This window comes from Eurosta solidaginis, chromosome 3 (assembly GCF_040869045.1).
Source record: "Eurosta solidaginis isolate ZX-2024a chromosome 3, ASM4086904v1, whole genome shotgun sequence".
In the NCBI taxonomy this organism is placed as follows: domain Eukaryota; kingdom Metazoa; phylum Arthropoda; class Insecta; order Diptera; family Tephritidae; genus Eurosta; species Eurosta solidaginis.
The window spans coordinates 166,805,804-166,823,934 of record NC_090321.1 but is presented as its reverse complement, the minus strand read 5'-3'; the positions used below and the strand labels follow the sequence as shown (position 1 = coordinate 166,823,934).

Below are 18,131 nucleotides of genomic sequence, written 5' to 3'. Positions count from 1 at the left end.
TTTTCGCGACTAATACGGGAACATTTGGGAACCCTTTCGGCATCATTTCTGGATGGTTTTCGGGATCCGTTCGGGATCCCGTCGGGGTCATTTCGGGACTTTTTCGCGACTAATACGGGATCATTTGGGAACCCTTTCGGCATCATTTCTGGATGGTTTTCGGGATCCGTCCGGGATCCCATTAGGGTAAATTCGGGACTATTAGGGGATCATTTGGGAACCTTTCCGGCATCATTTCTGGATAATTTTCGGGATCCGTCCGGGATGCCGACGAGGTCATTTTGGGACTATTTCGGGATCATTTGGGATACCTACCGGCATCATTTCTGGATGGTTTTTGGGATTCGTCCGGGATCCCGTCGTGGTCCTCTCGGGACTTTTTTTCGACTAATACGGGATCATTTGCGGACCCTTTCGGCATCATTTCTGGATAGTTGTCGGGATCCCGTCACGGTCATTTCGGGACTATTAGGGGATCATTTGAGGACCTTTCCGGCATCATTTCTGTATTGTTTTCGAAATCCTTTCGGGATCCCGTCAGGGTCATTTTGGGACTTTTTCGGGGCTAATACGGGATCATTTGGGGATCCTCTAGGGGTCGTTTCGTGACTTTTTCTGTTTTATTTCGGGATCATTTGGGGACCCTTCCGGCATAATTTCTTGATGGTTTGCCGGATCCATCAGGGTCATTTCGGGACCATTTTGGGATCATTTGGGACCCTTCCGAGATCATTTCTGGATCCGTCCGGGATGCCGTAGGAGCCATTTCGGGATTTTTTGTTACTTTTCCGGGATAGTTTTTGGACCCTTCCGGGATCATTTCTGGATCTGTGCGGGATCCCATCTGGGTCATTTCCGGACTATTTCGGGATCATTTTGGGATCCTTCCGGAATCATTTCTGTATGGTTTTCGCGATCCGTCGTTGGTTCCCTCGGAGCCATTTCGGAACCTTTTCTGGAGTATGTCGGGGTCATTTGGGGACTTTTTCGGGATCATTTGGGGCTCTTCCGGCATCATTTCTGGATGGTTTTCGGGATCCGTGCGGGATCTCGTCGGGGTCATTTGGGGACTTTTTCGGGATCGTTTGGGGGCTCTTCCGGCATCATTTCTGGATGGTTTTCGGGATCCGTCCGGGATATCGTCGGGGTCATTTGGGGACTTTTTCGGGATCATTTGGGGGCTCTTCCGGCATAATTTCTGGATGGTTTTCGGGATCCGTCCGGGATCCCATCAGGGTAATTTCGGGACTATTAGGGGATCATTTGTGGACCTTTCCGGCATCATTTCTGGATAATTTTCGGTATCCGTCCGTGATGCCGACGAGGTCATTTCGGGATTATTTCGGGATCATTTCGGATACCTACCGGCATCATTTCTGGATGGTTTTTGGGATTCGTCCGGCATCCCGTCGGGGTCATTTCGGGACTTTTTCTCGACTAATACGGGATCATTTGCGGGCCCTTTCGGTATCATTTCTGGATAGTTGTCGGGATCCTTTCGGGATCCCGTCAGGGTCTTTTCGGAACTATTAGGAGATCATTTGAGGACCTTTCCGGCATCATTTCTGGATAGTTTTTGGAATCCTTTCGGGATCCCGTCAGGGTCATTTCGGGGCTTTTTCGGGATCAATTAAGGATGGCTTTCAGGATTCGTCCGGGAGCCCGTCAGGGTAATTTCTGGACTTTTCCGAGACTATTTCGGGATCATTTTGGGACCTTCCCAAGATCATTTCTGGATGGATTTCGGGATTTGTCCGGGATGCCCTCAGGGTCATTTTGGGACTATTAGGTGAGCATTTGAGGACCGTTCCGGCATCACTTCTGGATGGTTTTCGGTATCCGTTCAGATTCCCGTCGGAATAATTGCGGGACTTTTTCGGGATCATTGGGGTCCCTTCCGACATCATTTCTGGATGGTTTTTGGGATTCGTCCGGCATCCCGTCGGGGTCATTTCGGGACTTTTTCTCGACTAATACGGGATCATTTGCGGGCCCTTTCGGTATCATTTCTGGATAGTTGTCGGGATCCTTTCGGGATCCCGTCAGGGTCTTTTCGGAACTATTAGGAGATCATTTGAGGACCTTTCCGGCATCATTTCTGGTTAGTTTTCGGGATCCTTTCCGGGTCCCATCAGGGTCATTTCGGGACTTTTTCGGCATCATTTAAGATTGGTTTTCAGGATTCGTCCGGGATCCGTCAGGGTAATTTCTGGACTTTTCCCAGACTATTTCGGGATAATTTTGGGACCCTCCCAAGATCATTTCTGGATGGATTTCGGGATCTGTCCGGGATGCCGTCAGGGTCATTTTGGGACTATTAGGTGATCATTTGAGGACCTTTTCGGCATCACTTCTGGATGGTTTTCGGCATCCGCTCAGGATCCCGTCGGAATTATTGCGGGACTTTTTCGGGATCATTTGGTGTCCCTTCCGGCATCATTTCTGGATGGTTTTCGCTATCCATCGTGGATCCCCTCGGAGCCATTTCGGAACTTTTTCTGGAGTTAGTCGGGATAATTTAGGGACCCTTCCTGGATATTTTCTGGATGGTTTTTGAGATCCGCCCGGGAGCCCGTCAGGGTCATTTCGGAACCTTTTCGGGATCATTTTGGAACACCTTCAGGGATCATTTCTGTGTGGTACTCTGGATACGTCTAGAATCGTGTCGCTCTTATTTCGGGTTTTTTTGGGACTATTCGGGGAACTTTTGGAGACCCTTTCGGGGCATTTCTGGATGGTTTTCGGGATCCGTCCGCGATAGCGTTGGGGTCATATCGTAGCTTTTTCTGGATAATTTCGGGATCATTTGGGATCCTATCAGGTTATCAGCTCATTTAGTTCTTTTTTTTACTCAATTACAATAATAAAATGCATTAGACAGAAAACAAAATTTTAAACAGATAATAAGCAGTCTAACACGAATAGCCCATATATTTAAAATTTTCCTTGCGGACGGGGCCGCGGGTAAAGGCTAGTATATTATAAATGGCAAAGTTTGGATGTTTGGATGTTTAGATGTTTGGATGTTTGGATGTTTGTCCAGACGTTTGTCTTTGTGACTCAATCACGCAAGAACGGCTGGACCGATTTGGATGAAATTTTGCACACATATAGCCAATAGTCTAGAAGGAACTACTAGCTATATATTTTTCAAAAGGGGCGTGGTCTCCGCCCCCTAGGAACAGTTATAATTTAATTATTATATTTTTTCGTCTTTGCGACTGAATCACGCCAGAATGGCTACACGGATTTTGATAAAATTTGGGACACAGACAGTAGTCTACTAGGGAAATTTTTTTCGAACATGGAAAGAGGGGTGGGGGTCCCACGACCCCTTCGAGAAATTATTTTTCAATAATTTTTACACATTATAACTTTACGTATACTGGCCTTCACCAATATCACAGACTCAAGGGGTCAAATAAGTAGAGGGCTTACAAAGAAAGCAGTGACACCCTCCGCCCGCCCCCTTTATCTCCCTCTCTCGTGTAAAATCTATAAATTGTTATAAGTCAATATAAATTTTCTCCTAAATCAATAGTTTTTGGTATCTGGTACATACAGAACGAGATCTAGACAATCTTGGAGGAACGATCAGCGGTCCCCTCCTCTACTCCCGCCATCCGCCTTACATCAATTGTTTTTATTAGCACGCTTTTATTAGCTTTACCTGTATGTTTCTATGTAACTTTTTATTCGCTCCAATGCGCCTGCTGCCTTATAACATGGTTTTATAATTAGCTTCACCTTATTTGTAATCCCGTAAGGGTCATATCGAGACCCTTCCGGGATCATTTCTGGATGGTTTTCGGGATCTGTCCGGGATTACGCCGGGGTAATTTTGGGACCCTTCCGGGATAATTTCTGTATAGTTTTCGGGATCCGTCCGGGATCCCGTCGGGGTTATTTTGGGACATTTTCGGGACTATTCCGGAATCATTTCGGGACTATTTCGCGATCATTTGGGGACCCTTCCGGCATCATTTCTGGATGGTTTTCGGGATCCGTCCGGGATCCCGTCGGGGTACTTTCGGGATCATTTGCGTACCTTCGAGAGCTAAATTCTTGATGGTTTCCGGGATCATTACGGGACTTTTTCGGGTTTATTTTGGGTCCCTTTAGGCATCATTTCTGGATGGTCCTCGGGATTCGTCCGGCATCCCGTGGGGGTCATTTCGGGACTTTTTCGCGACTAATACGGGATCATTTGGGGACCCTTTCGGCATCATTTCTGGATGGTTTTCGGGATCCGTCCGGAATCTCGTCGGGGTAATTTGGGGATTTTTTCGGGATCATTTGGGGGCTCTTCCGGCATCATTTCTGGAGGGTTTTCGGGATCCGTTCGGGATCTCGTCGGGGTCATTTGTGGACTTTTTTGGGATCATTTGTCGGCTCTTCCGGCATCATTTCTGGATGGTTTTCGGGATCCGTCCGGGATCCCGTCGGGGTCATTTCGGGACTTTTTCGCGACTAATACGGGATCATTTGGGAACCCTTTCGGCATCATTTCTGGATGGTTTTCGGGATCCGTCCCGGATCTCGTCGGGGTCATTTGGGGACTTTTTCGGGATCATTTGGGGGCTGTTCCGGCATCATTTCTGGATGGTTTTCGGGATCCGTCCGGGATCCCGTCGGGGTCATTTCGGGACTTTTTCGCGACTAATACGGGATCATTTGGGAACCCTTTCGGCATCATTTCTGGATGGTTTTCGGGATCCGTCCGGGATCTCGTCGGGGTCATTTGGTGACTTTTTCGGGATCATTTGGGGGCTCTTCCTGCATCATTTCTGGATGGTTTTCGGTATCCGTTCGGGATCCCGTCTGGGTCATTTCGGGACTTTTTTGCGACTAATACGGGATCATTTGGGAACCCTTTCGGCATCATTTCTGGATGGTTTTCGGGATCCGTCTGGGATCCCATCAGGGTAATTTCGGGACTATTAGGGGATCATTTGGGGACCTTTGCGGCATCATTTCTGGATAATTTTCGGGATCCGTCCGGGATGCCGACGAGGTCATTTCGGGACCATTTCGGGATCATTTGGGATACCTACCGGCATCGTTTCTGGATGGTTTTTAGGATTCGTCCGGGATCCCGTCGAGGTCATTTCGGGACTTTTTCTCGACTAATACGGTATCATTTGCGGACCCTTTCGGCATCATTTCTGGATAGTTGTCGGGATCCGTTCGGGATCCCGTCACGGTCATTTCGGGACTATTAGTGGATCATTTCTGGATAGTTTTCGGAATCCTTTCGGGATCCCGTCAGGGTCATTTCGGGACTTTTTCGGGATAATTTAAGAACTGCTTTCAGGATTCGTCCGGGATCCCGTGAGGGTAATTTCTGGACTTTTCCGAAACTTTTTCGGGATCATTTTGGGACCCTCCCAAGATCATTTCTGGATGGATTTCGGGATCTGCCCGGGATGCCGTCAGGGTCATTTTGGGACTATTAGGTGATCATTTGAGGACCTTTCCGACATCACTTCTGCATGGTTTTCGGTATCCGTTCAGGATCCCGTCCGAATAATTGCGGGACTTTTTCGGGATCATTTGGGGTCCCTTCCGGCATCATTTCTGGATGGTTTTTGGGATTCGTCCGAAATCCCGTCGGGGTCATTTCGGGACTTTTTCGCGACTAATACAGGATCATTTGCGGACCCTTTCGGCATCATTTCTAGATAGTTGTCGGGATCCGTTTGGGATCCCGTCAGGGTCTTTTCGGAACTATTAGGAGATCATTTGAGGACCTTTCCGACATCATTTCGGGATATTTTTCGGGATCCTTTCGGGGTCCCGTCAGTGTCATTTCGGGACTTTTTCTGGATAATTTCAGGATGGCTTTCAGGATTTGTCCGGGAACCCGTTAGGGTAATTTCTGGACTTTTCCGAGACTATCTCGGGATCATTTTCGGGATTTGTCCGGGATGCCGTTAGGGTCATTTTGGGACTATTAGGTGATCATTTGAGGACCTTTCCGGCATCACTTCTGGATGGTTTTCGGTATCTGTTCAGGATCCCGTCGGAAAAATTGCGGGACTTTTTCGGGATCATTTGGGAGACCTACCGGCATCATTTCTGGATGGTTTTTGGGATTCGTCCGGGATCCCGTCGGTGTAATTTCGGGACTTTTTCTCGACTAATACGGGATCATTTGCGGACCCTTTCGGCATCATTTCTGGATGGTTTTCGGGATCCGTCCGGGATCCCATCAGGGTAATTTCGGGACTATTAGGGGATCATTTGAGGACCTTTTCGGCTTCATTTCTGGATAGTTTTTGGAATCCTTTCGGGATCGCGTCAGGGTCATTTCGGGGCTTTTTCGGGATCATTTAAGGATGGCTTTCAGGATTCGTCCGGGAACCCGTCAGGGTAATTTCTGGACTTTTCCGAGACTATTTCGGGATAATTTTGGGACCTTCCCAAGATCATTTCTGGATGGATTTCGGGATTTGTCCGGGATGCCGTCAGGGTCATTTTGGGACTATTAGGTGATCATTTGAGGACCTTTCCGGCATCACTTCTGGATGGTTTTCGGTATCCGTTCAGGATCCCGTCCGAATGATTGCGGGACTTTTTCGGGATCATTGGGGTCCCTTCCGGCATCATTTCTGGATGCTTTTTGGGATTCGTCCGGCATCCCGTCGGGGCCATTTTGGGACTTTTTCTCGAATAATACGGGATAATTTGCGGGCCCTTTCGGTATCATTTCTGGATAGTTGTTGGGATCCGTTCGGGATCACGTCAGGGTCTTTTCGGAACTATTAGGGGGTCATTTGAGGACCTTTCCGGCATCATTTCTGGATAGTTTTCGGGATCCTTTCGGGGTCCCATCAGGGTCATTTCGAGACTTTTTCGGCAACATTTAAGATTGGTTCTCAGGATTCGTCCGGGATCCCGTCAGGGTAATTTCTGGACTTTTCCGAGACTATTTCGGGATCATTTTGGGAGCTTCCCAAGATCATTTCTGGATGGATTTCGGGATCTGTCCGGGATGCCGTCAGAATAATTTTGGGACTATTAGGTGATTATTTGAGGACCTTTCCGGCATCACTTCTGCATGGTTTTCGGTATCCGTTCAGGATCCCGTCGGAATAATTGCAGGAATTTTTCGGGATCATTTGGGGTCCCTTCCGGCATCATTTCTGGATGGTTTTTGGGATTCGTTTGGCATCCCGTCGGGGTCATTTCGGGACTTTTTCTCGACTAATACGGGATCATTTGCGGGCCCTTTCGGCATCATTTCTATATAGTTGTCGGGATCCGTTCGAGATCCCGTCAGGGTCTTTTCGGAAATATTAGGAGATCATTTGAGGACCTTTCCGGCATTATTTCTGGATAGTTTTCGGGATCCTTTCGGGGTCACGTCAGGGTCATTTCGGGACTTTTTCGGGATCATTTAAGGATGACTTTCAGGATTCGTCCGGGAACCCGTCAGAGTAATTTCTGGACTTTTCCCAGACTATTTCGGGATCATTTTGGGACCTTCCCAAGATAATTTCTGGAGGGATTTCGGGATCTGTCCGGGATCCCGTCAGGGTCATTTAGGGATTCGTTCGAGATCCCGTCAGAGTCATTTCGGGACTATATCGCGATCATTTCTGGATGGTTTACGAGGTCCGTCCCGGTTCCCTTAAGGGTCATTTCGGGACTATTAGGTGATCATTTGAGGACCTTTCCGGCATTTCTGGATGGATTTCGGGATCAGTCCGGGATGCCGTCAGGGTCATTTTGGGACTATTAGGTGATCATTTGAGGACCTTTCCGGCATCACTTCTGGATGGTTTTCCGTATCCGTTCAGGATCCCGTCGGAATCATTGCGGGACTTTTTCGGGATCATTTGGGGTCCCTCCCAAGATCATTTCTGGATGGATTTCGGGATCTGTCCGGGATCCCGTCAGGGTCATTTAGGGATTCGTTCGAGATTCCGTCAGAGTCATTTCGGGACTTCTTCGGGACTATATCGCGATCATTTTTGGATGGTTTACGAGGTCCGTCCCGGATCCCTTAAGGGTCATTTCGGGACTATTAGGTGATCATTTAAGGACCTTTCCGGCATCACTTCTGGATGATTTTCGGTATCCGTTCGGGATCCCGTCGGAATCATTGCGGGACTTTTTCGGAATCATTTGGGATCCCTTCCGGCATTATTTCTGGATGGTTTTCGGGATTTGTCCCGGATACCGTCGTGGTTATTTCGGGACCTTTTCGGGGCTAATACGGGATCAGTTGGGGATCCTCTAGGGGTCGTTTCGTGACTTTTTCTGTTTTATTTCGGGATCATTTGGGGACCCTTCCGGCATAATTTCTTGATGGTTTGTCGGATCCATCAGGGTCATTTCGGGACCATTTTGAGATCATTTGGGGACCCTTCCGAGATCATTTCTGGATCCGTCCGGGATGCCGTAGGAGCCATTTCGGGATTTTTTGTTACTTTTCCGGGATAGTTTTTGCACCCTTCCGGGATCATTTCTGGATCTGTGCGGGATCCCATCTGAGTCATTTCCGGACTATTTCGGGATCATTTTGGGATCCTTCCGGAATCATTTCTGTATGGTTTTCGCGATCCGTCGTGGTTCTCCTCGAAGCCATTTCGGAACTTTTTCTGGAGTATGTCGGGATAATTTAGGAACCCTTCCTGGATATTTTCTGGATGGTTTTTGAGATCCGCACGGGAGCCCGTCAGGGTCATTTCGGAACCTTTTCGGGATCATTTTGGAATACCTTCAGGGATCATTTCTATGTGGTTCTCTGGATACGTCTAGAATCGTGTCGCTGTCGTTTCGGGTTTTTTTGGGACTATTCGGGAACTTTTGGAGCCCTTTCGGGGCATTTCTGGATGGTTTTCGGGATCCGTCCGCGATAGCGTGGGGGTCATTTCGTAGCTTTTTCTGGATAATTTCGGGATCATTTGGGATCCTATCAGGTTATAAGCTCATTTAGTTCTTTTTTTTACTCAATTACAAAAATAAAATGCATTAGACAGAAAACAAAATTTATACAGATAATAAGCAGGCTAACGCGAATAGCCCATATATTTAAATTTCTCCTTGCGGACGGGGCCGCGGGTAAAGACTAGTATAATATAAGCGTGGAAGAAGATGTGGAGGTTGCAGGAGAGGTTGCAGGAGAGGAAATAGAATAAGAACGAAAAATGAAATGAAATAGGAATAAGAATATAGCAATAGGAATATCAATAAGAATAAAAAGAGGACTAGAGGAATAACAATAAAAAGAAGAAGATTAAGAGGGAAAATAGGAGGGAGGAAGAAAAAGCAGATTAGGAGGAAGCGAAGTGAAAAATCAAATGAAGAAGAGAAAGAAGTGAGAACCAGGAAAAAGGACGTAAAGTAGGATGAAGGTTGAGGGAATATGGAGGAAGATAAGGCACACTTTTTCAAATGCATATCGTATGCGTGTGTATTTTTGCACCTTTCTCTGATCCCTTCAAACATTATGGGAGCGTTCATATTTTTGAAATCCGATATGAGTCCGAAAAATGTGAAAAATATGAGCTTCAGTTGTATCTTTAAGAATCTTTTACGGCTCTGTTATCATGAATATTATAATCCGTTTGCTAGGCATGTTAGAGTTAACAAAGCAACTTTGAACAAATATTCATATTTGAATATTGAAAGTTTTTCATTTATGTACATTTGTTTGAACCTTTTTGTTTTTTTTGTTGCACATTGATATGGTTAATTTTATTGTTGCTGACCGTCTCCATTCATTGGATCCCAGAAGTTTAGGTACTCAAGACATTTTCTGGTGGATTTTCAAAGCAAATTAAAATGCATATTAAAATGACGGCATTCATATGAACGGCATACCGAGGAGACAATACCTCGGTATGCCATTCATATGAATGCCGTTATTTTAATTCCAAGACTTTCATCCAAACTATCTCCTTAGGCGATTTTCCCAAAAACGCTTTGAATATGCTTACCTATTTTAGTATCCTTCAATATCCTTATCCAAATGTCAAGAGGATGTAAATGTAATTCAAAAACAAAAGCGCCAATATATAAACTAGACTTTTAAGGCTCATAAAGGGCTCCGAAAAGTTCAAAATGGAGTCCGTTCGGAGTCCAATATGTGCCGAATGTGAGCTGTGTATAACGCCAATATATGTCATATATGAGTCATATTCAGGGTCATATCGTATATGGAAATATGCTCATATCGGACGACCATCCAAAGGAAGGAATAAAATTTATATCGGACGTCTTAATGAGGTCATATAGAGCGTAAATGCTCCAATTTTATACTCCTCTTTGATTCCTTTATTACTCTGAATGTTTGCTGTGATTGAGAAAGAAATCATGGAATTCAAACACTTCAAAAGTGTTTAGAAACGTATATCAACAAATAAGGAAGGCTAAGTTCGGGTGTAACCGTACATTACATACTCAGCTGAGAGCTTTGGAGACATAATAAGGGAAAATCACCATTTAGGAAAATGAACCTAGGGTATCCCTGAAATGTGTTTGTATGACATGGGTATCAAATGGAAGGTATTAAAGAGTATTTTAAGAGGGAGTGGGCCTTATTTCTATAGATGGACGCCTTTTAAAGATATCGCCATAAAGGTGGACCAGGGTGACTCTATAATGTGTTTGTACGATATAGGTATCAAATTAAAGGTATTAATGAGGGTTTTAAAAGGGAGTGGCCCTCAGTTGTATATGTGAAGGCCATTTCGAGATATAGACCAAAATGTGGACCAAGGTGACCCGGAATATGTAATACCACGAACAATATTCTTGCCATGATTCCAAGGGCTTTTGATTTCGCCCTGCAATTTAGTAAAGATATATCGATTTTTGGTCAAGTTATCGTGTTAACGGTCGAGCGGAAGGACAGACGGTCAACTGTGTCTCAAAACTGGGGTTCAAGGGTTGGTAAAGGGGTCACAAGGGTTGGTAAATTTGTGTTCGACTTATGGCATTAAAAGTATTCTAGACAAATTAAATTAAAAACGGCGGAGCCACGCCCATTTTGAAAATTTCTTTTATTTTTGTATTTTGTTGCACCATATCATTACTGGAGTTGAATGTTGTAATAATTTACTTATATACTGTAAAGATATTACATTTTTGTTAAAATTCGACTTTAAAAACTTTATGTATTTAATTAGCGAGCTTTGCTCATATTGCTTTATACAATAGTTTTTGTAATTGATATTAGAGAAAAATTGTAAGTTTACAAACGGCGATGTTTACTAGGACATGTTTCTGAATTTCACTTCTTCAGCTTGTACAGCGAACAACGGGACATTCATATGGCTTAGCAGCTAAAGGCTTACACTGATATGAATGTTGGAGATTCGACTTCAACGCTCAGCTCCCGAAAAGCTAGCTGATGAAGAAGTGAAATTCAGAAACATGTCCTAGTAAACATCGCCGTTTGTAAACTTACAATTTTTCTCTAATATCAATTACAAAAACCATTGTATAAAGCAATATGAGCAAAGCTCGCTGATTAAATACATATGATCATATTGATATAATAGTAACAGCGGAAGTATTAAAAACAAATACTGTAAAAATCCGAACAAATTTAAAAACTTTAGTTTAAATAGTGGGCGTGTTCGTCATCCGATTTTACTAATTCTTATTTAGAACACATATAGTAATAGGAGTAACGTCCCTGCGAAATTTCATAATGATATCTTCAACGACTGCCAAATTACAGCTTGCACAACTTTTAAATTACATTCTTTTAAAAGTTGCCACGCCCATTGTCCAAAATTTTGCTAATTTTCTATTCTGCGTCATAAGGTTAACCCACCTACAAAGTTTCTTTCGATATCGAAAAAATAGGCTTGTTTATAGTCCGATTTCGTTCATTTTAAATAGCGATCTGAGATGAGTGCTCAGGAACTTACATACCAAATTTCATCAAGATACCTCAAAATTTACTCAAGTTATCGTGTTTACGGACTGACGCACGGACGGACGCACAAGGCTAAATGAATTTCTTTTTTCGCCCAGATCATTTTGATATATAGAAGTATATATCTATCTCGATTAGTTTATGCCGTTACAGGGTACCGTTATGTGAACAAAATTAATATATTCTGTGAGCTGTGCTCAGCTGAGTATAAAAATGTGATCTTTTTTTGGTGAATATTAATTTAACGTACTTGATTACAAAAAAAAAATGTTCAAGTGACGATCACCCTAATATGTGATAAATGAATGAATATGTAAATTTGTATGTTCTTAACGCAAACTTAACAGAATATTTTTTGTCAAGTAATTGTTGTTGGTCCTTGTTATCGAGTTTGTGATTATCCGATGTTATAGAGTTTGGTTTTGCATATAAGAATGTATCTTATGTGTCATATATCTTAGTTTTTATGAGACTCTTGCTAAATGCCAAACTTCATAACTTTACATAGATTCATATGTAAGTATGCATATTGCATTTTTACACGGCAACAACAAAAACGAAATAATCACACTATTTCCATTGGCCTTAACATGACCAATTTGGTCGATTCATGCAGAGTCTAAACCAGCAGCTCTAAGCCATATTTATAATAATTTCTATACCTACAAAAAACTTAAGTAAGACCTTTGTGCGTAAAGTAATGTTTGCTGGCTTACTCACTTACACAGGTTACATTTTTGCTTGGTCATCACACTTAACATGTTCACGTTTTGTTTGCTGCTTAACTTGTCGTCTTTTGGCTTCTTCAACGGAACATTGAAGGCGCCCGTTCGGTGAGTGAAGTCCGTTCTTCCTTCTTCAACACTTCCATGGAAGCGTAATGCCCTTGCGTTTGTCGAACATCGCCGAAGTAGAAAAGTCCATTGCTATACTGTTGACCTCAACAACGTTTTACGAGAAACCGATTACTTTTTTTTTTTTTTTGCAAAAATACTTGCATGTCAGCAAATTGGTTGTTAAAGTAACCCTTTTGTGAAAAAGTGGTATTCATTTGTACGAGTATGCATATATATGTATATATGTATGTTTTGGTTAAAATGCTATAATGGATTTGTGACTCCTTCATTCGTTAGTACTGGTCTAAAAGTAATGGAATTAAATTAAAACCAGGGACGGGAAATAATATTTTTAGTGGAAATTCGAGGAAAAACTATGCATAATGCAACACTGGGTCACTTTTCATCGTTAATGGAACGTCGAAGCCGCGGTAAAAGCTGCTAACTCCATTTGATACTGATGGAACCGGGGCGATTTGTGCACGTGGTTGTAAAGGACACGAAACGAGCAGAATATCGACAACATATTTTCAATTGATTTGTTGTAGTGAGGAATGGGACTGTGAGCGTTTGCGAAGCAAAATGTCACGGTGTGATATAAAATAAGGTCCTTAAAATCTCAAAATCAAACTGAAAGGGTAATTACACCTGTTCAAGAAGTAAACTTAGGCCCGGGTTTTCGGTGCGAGTTAAAGTGACCAGACCTTAAACCTGCTCTTTGACAGCTTTAACTGTGACGAACTGTAACATTTCATGTTAACGGCCATAGTGGCAGTGAGATTGAAAGGCAAATCCTGTATAACGCAATGACTCATTTTTCATTTCAGTGAGTGTCATGAAACCAAGGTGCCTTTTCGAAATTTTTAGTATTATATTATAATGAATGGTGAATGTGAACGTGAGTAAATGCAACGCAAAGTGTCACAGTGTCAAACATTTGCGCTTATTACGGTTTACAACAACTCAACTTAGTTGGGTTGTAATTACTCAACTTTCAGACAGGGGCGGATCCAGCACGATTTGGGAGGGGGCAATTTAAGTCAACTTTTTAAGTAAGACAATGTGACCTTAAAATTTTTCATACAAACACACATACATATCTACACTCATCTACAAAAGTCATCATCACTCAGATTTTTCCAGTTTTTACTAAGTTTTGCTTCGACCTTCGTTATATTCGATATTTTTATAAAAATACTAGCAGAACCGGCAGAAGTTGTTCTGCCCTAAATTTGGTCTATCTGCATACATTTTAATAAGCTTTTTCCGTCTAAATCTGCCCTCGCCCCTCTACACTTTTTCCTAAGCTTTGTATTCACTCCTCCTTCCGTATTTTTCGCTTCATCTATCTCCATCTTCGTCTCATTCTATCTCTTTCTCAGTCTCCTTCTCTCTTTTCTCTTTTCTCAAGTTTTTCTCATTCTTCTTCATATCTTGTTGCCAGTGTTGCCAGGTGATGCAAAAAAAAGAAGCTATACTGGCAAAAAAAAAAGATTAGAAAAGGCTAAATTAAGAAAAAAAGAAGCTAAAAAAAGGCCAGAAATTTTTTGTTAATTCATTAAATGTTTTTTATATTTTAGTTTACACATTTGTAAATAAAAACTTATAAACATAACTTAAGCATAACTTCCTGTTTCAAAACATATCAGGCACATTTTCTTTGACTAGCACATGGAATTACTTTAAATGATTGCATGTGTGTATATACATAAAAAAATATTACAAACTAATTATTTATATAAAATATTCCCCGTCTGAAGAATCAGAAGAGCTTATGTCTGGGTATAAAGTTTGGCTATTTACCATAGATATGAGATCATCGGTAATTTCAAAGTCATTACATTTAGATAAGCGTTTTAACGAGCATCTAATATTAAGCAGCGCATTAAGCATTTTAATTTTTAGTTTGTTCCTTAATTTAGTTTTCAGAATTTTCATGCTACTAAAAACTAAATACTAACTAAATACTAAAAAACTAAATATGAATTCGACAAGTTCTAAAAAAGGAGGTTCGTTTAATGCATTTTTATGTTCTTGGACTTCCGACCAAAATTCCATGGCGGAGTGTACATTTTTGCATTGTATAGTTATAAGTTTTCTCCACTGCAGCTCTATTAATGGTATTTGACTTGAAGAATAACTATACTTCTCTTTTTCAAAGTAAGAAAATACATCTGGCTTTGAAATTTTCAACGAATTTTCAGCAGAAAAAGAATTAATCTTTTGTAGAGAACTCATATTATTAGGTATTAGGTGTTCACAGGAACTATTGAAATTATTTTATTTTAGAAATTTTTAAAAATAATTTCGGAGTAAAAAAGGCTAGAAAAAAGTCACGAAGCTAAACACAAAATTTCGAGACTAAAGGCAAAAAAAAAAAGGCTAAATCTAGCCTCGAAAGTGCTAACCTGGCAACACTGCTTGTTGCCAGTCCCAGAGGGTGGTATGTATTTTGTTCTAGTCCCATTCCGAGTCTCAGTCCCAGTCCCACTCCGAGTCTCAGTCTCAGTCTCAATCTCAGTCTCAGTCTCAGTCCCAGTCCTAGTTCTAATCCCAGTCCCAGTCCGTCTCTGGTCTACTTCCCGGAAAAAAGCATCGTAAATACTAATATAGGCAAATTTATATACCAAATTTTCAAATTTTGAATTTTTTCTAAAAAAAATCATAACTCAAGAATGGCTAAACTGATTTGGGATTTCAAAATCAACTAGCCATCATCTCTCCTTCCTGTATCTTTCCTAAAAATTGCATGGCAATCTTTCTATCCGTTCTCGAGTTATGGAGTGACAATCAAAATGTACACTTCTTTTTATATATATAGATAGAAGATGTATTATTATATATAACACCAACAATCCAAATATACACTTAAGACTATTTAGATGGGGTTTTGCATGAACGTTTGCGGGCAATCAAAGAGAGATTCCTTGAAATACATATGTACATACATACAGTGTTGCCCTTGTGTCGCTTTGCGGAGATTTCATTCTTTTTAGAACATTTTGCTCCTTTGAAAACTATTTCAAGTATTTTTAGAACTATTTTGGGGCTCAATATTTTACCCTGTCATAAACATCAAAATTAAAAATGCAATTGATTATTTTAAGAAGTATCTATAGAAATATGATTCAGAAATTATATCCTTTCGAATTTATAAGAGATGCATAACTTAAAAATAAAGGTGCGTATTCAAAGTCGAAATATAGTTACCTATACTTCAAATTTGGTTACAGCTTTTTTGAGATATTGTCCATAGCAAATGTTTTAGAAAGCCTACCTACATAACATTGATTGTGAATATGACCATAGTTTTTTGGGTATTTTTATGTAGAGAAACCTTTTTTCATAGCAGGGCAATAGGATCACTTAACACACGTTATCAGATTTTTTAGCACCAAGAAATAATTATCACAGCATTTTAAAGGCCGTGACACAATGACATTTTTCATATAGATGCGTTTAACACAAGCTTATGCGTGACAGTAACAGCGCCACAATCAATGATGCAAGATGGCGTATTTGTAAACAAAAGTCAGCTGATGTTTATTTTCGCCAAATGTGTAAATTTGTTTATCTACAAAAGTGTAACGCTTTTGCGTTGCGAGCAGGCAACAATTTTCACAAAAGAACGAAATACTCCGTAAAGGCTTTACCTGCTTTTTAGAATACAACAAAATATATTTACAACCCTTGCGCGCAATGGAGTAATTTTTGAATTAACTTTCTTAATCTTTTCATTTTATCTCTCTTGGCAAAATAATGAATTTCTTACTTTTTAGTATTATACTTCTTACATATATATGTATTAGGGCGGGTCGATTTAAAAATCGCTCATTGCTCTGCGAAAATCGTATTCTAGGGATCAAAATAAGAAACTTTGCCGAAGGAACCATACCTCTAAAACGAATTCTGATGTCCCCCCTTTTGGGTCGAACTTTTGGGTAGGGGCAATTTCAATTCTACAGTGATGCCTTGGTTTTAAAAGGGGGTTGTAAAAACGCTAATTTCTAATAATTTTTTTAAATTTCTTTTCTATTACTAAGTTAAATTCATTTTTTCATTTACATATGTTCTGACTAAATAAATTTCTAAAGAGAAAACTAAACTCCAAAAAGAAAAAAAATAGGCATTTCAAAGTGGAATTTTTCAAAATTTGCCCCTACGACCCAAAGGGGGGGGGGGGCATCAGAATTCATTCTAGAGGTATGGTTCCTTCGGCAAAGTTTCTTATTTTGATCCCTAGAATACGATTTTCACAGAGCAATGGGCGATTTTTTGCCTCCCCACAAATCGACCCGGCTTAATATGTATATATTATCATTATATATAAATTATACGCTTTCATCAAAAAGGAAAAGGGGAAAATGGGAAGATTACAAACCTTTCACAGACAATCGCTTCGCTGCCCTCCCAATCCCGACTTATGCCCATCAAGCTGAGGGTGCATTCCGAAAGGTCATCGAATCCGCGTTGACTCGTTTTATTCCCGCCGGAAGAATCCAGAGGATGCCGCAACTCTAATGAGAGAACGTGGGCTTATAAGATAGCACGACCCTGGCGGCCCCCAAATAAGGGATATTAACCAACGCATCAAACAGCTTGCGAATAAACACAAGCGGGCGAAATGGGAGGAGCACCTAAAGAATTGTAACCTCTCTGCCGGTGTGGGTGAGCTATGGTCTCCCGTAAGGCCCCTATTGAACCCAACTAAGCACAATGACAAAATATCCATCGCATTCGGCGATAAAGTGCTGTTAGTTTCGAAAAAATGCGCGAGAGCTTTCTGACGACAATAAGTAATGCATTCTATGGTTGACAAAGTTAGACGGCGAGACAACAGACGCGCACACAAGCATAAACCCAGGGTGTCCCCAATTACCATCACAGCGAAAGATGTTGAAGATGCCGTTCATCTACACCATCTAAAGAAGTAGGCTCCGACGGCATACGTCCTGGGAAACCACCTAACATAGGAGATTCTTATCGTCCGATATCTCTAGTATCGCCATTAGCCGAGGCACTTGAAGCCATTCTGCCCCAACCCCATTTCTCTGTAAACTTGGGTCTTGCCAATCATCAGCATGGTTTTCGAAAACTACATATCACAAACACCGCGCTAAAAGCCATCAACACGCAGATGAATTGCGGATTGAATCAAAAACCCCAAAATAGAACAGTAATCATAGCGCTAGACTTATGAAAAGCTTTTGATATAGTCAAACATGGCACGTTACTTCAACGCTTGGAAGGGTCCTCCCTTCCTTCATGTCTCAAAAGGTGGACCGCAAATTATATGTCTTCACCATCAGAAGGAGTCACCATAATATTCTACGCCGATGGCTGCACGATAATAGCCACCGGTCCTGGCTCACCCATCAATGAGCTATGTAATTAAATAA

The 18,131-nt window shown here is 41.7% G+C and overlaps 1 protein-coding gene across 1 annotated transcript in view; it reads left to right on the top strand.

Moving 5' to 3' along the window:
* Nucleotides 1-18,131, top strand: part of Optix (optix) — a 112,038-nt gene that overhangs the window by 47,495 nt on the left and 46,412 nt on the right. The gene's annotated exons all lie outside the window — the stretch shown is intronic.